The 1423-nt window shown below is 32.5% G+C and overlaps 1 long non-coding RNA gene across 2 annotated transcripts in view; it reads left to right on the forward strand.

The window, feature by feature from the left end:
• LOC112034848 (uncharacterized) overlaps positions 1–1209 on the forward strand; it is a 7570-nt gene extending 6361 nt beyond the window's left edge. For both annotated transcript variants that reach the window (XR_010627538.1, XR_002885412.2), the window contains one exon: positions 693–1209. This is a non-coding gene — a long non-coding RNA (uncharacterized LOC112034848). The remainder of the gene's footprint in view (positions 1–692) is intronic.
• Positions 1210–1423: the final 214 nt, after the last annotated feature.

Consider the following 1423-nt stretch of genomic DNA (forward strand, 5'->3'; position numbering starts at 1 on the left):
TTTGGGTCTATGATTAAATAGGAGGTTGTGTTCTTCAATCAATGGAAATGGTGGAATTATTTGAAACTCATATGCAATTGATGCTAGAGACAGCATGATCATCATCGACCATTATTCACAGTGCATGAAATGAAATCTCATGCTGAGTTGAGTGAGCTCTAAACTTAGTTCCTTGAAATTTTGGTATTTGATATTTCAAATTTTTATTTTTATAGTGAGCTTGAATGTTTGGCTTAACTTATTTTATTGTTAATGAGCTAATTTTTGTCTATATAATTTTCAAGAGTTGGCCATAATTTGGGAGACAACTTGGTGCCTAATTATATAGATGACTCATATGGTAATTGTTGTTGATTACCAATTTGAAAATGGTGTATTTGCTTATAGTTCATATGATGTGTGCCTATGTGTGTGTATATAGATATATATTTTTTTACAATGGTTTGAAGAATTGATAAAAGATGAGGTTGTGCTAAATTGATGTCTAGCATAAAATTTAGTCACTTGTCATGAATGGATCCTGCCTTTAAGCATCCAAACCCTCTTAGGGGGATACTCAATTCCTTCAGTTGTCATCACCATCAAAATTCAGAAAGTATTTTTTTTTTTTTTTTGGGACTTCATTTGAATAATTACTTCCTCTTATGTTTTCATATTTTCTAATAATATCAACACTTATATTCTCCTTACAGTTGCACCATCTACATTGAAAATTTTGCAATACTAAAGTTGCTGTGTATGAGAGAGAAGAAGATTTCAGAAATTTTTTTCTACAAAACCAACTAGTTTCAAGCCAAAATTGGAAGCTCATTTTAGTTCCGATTTTGATGAAGTTTTAGCATGTTGTTCCTAATGAAGAGAGCTTCGTATTGACCGGTGTTGTTGCTCTCTTGAATGCTAGCCACTTGGTGAGATCTTTTCTTCTTGTCACTGTTGGCATCCACCTTATTGCCTACTGTGATGAATAACTTTTTGTAATTCAAGAGTGATTTTTTTTACTTGGTCGCCTCTAGCATTTGTTCTTGAGAATATTGTAGCAAACCCATTTTCTGTAGTGAAAATTTTTATTGGACTAGGTCCTGTGGTTTTTCCCTTTTCATTGAAGGGTTTTCCACGTAAAAATTTGAGACCTTTATTGTGGGTTGCTGCTGAAATTTTTATTTATATTGGTTATTGTGCTTAGCTAATTTATTTGAAATATTCATTGAATTAGCACAGGGGTAAAAGGATATAATTCTGTTGTGGGTTATATTAATTGGCTGTTTTTCTCAATAAAGGATGATCTTTGGATTAAGGTAATGTTTGGTGCCTAACACGTTTTATTCATCATACCCTAACACCAACCTTTTTTAAGGTTATACAAATTAGAGGTCAAGCCATTCTTGAAACAAAATCAGCTGAAATCTCACTCTTTGTGCTAAGC

This window comes from Quercus suber, unplaced genomic scaffold (genome assembly GCF_002906115.3).
Source record: "Quercus suber isolate HL8 unplaced genomic scaffold, Cork oak 2.0 scaffold_1466, whole genome shotgun sequence".
In the NCBI taxonomy this organism is placed as follows: Eukaryota; Viridiplantae; Streptophyta; class Magnoliopsida; order Fagales; family Fagaceae; genus Quercus; species Quercus suber.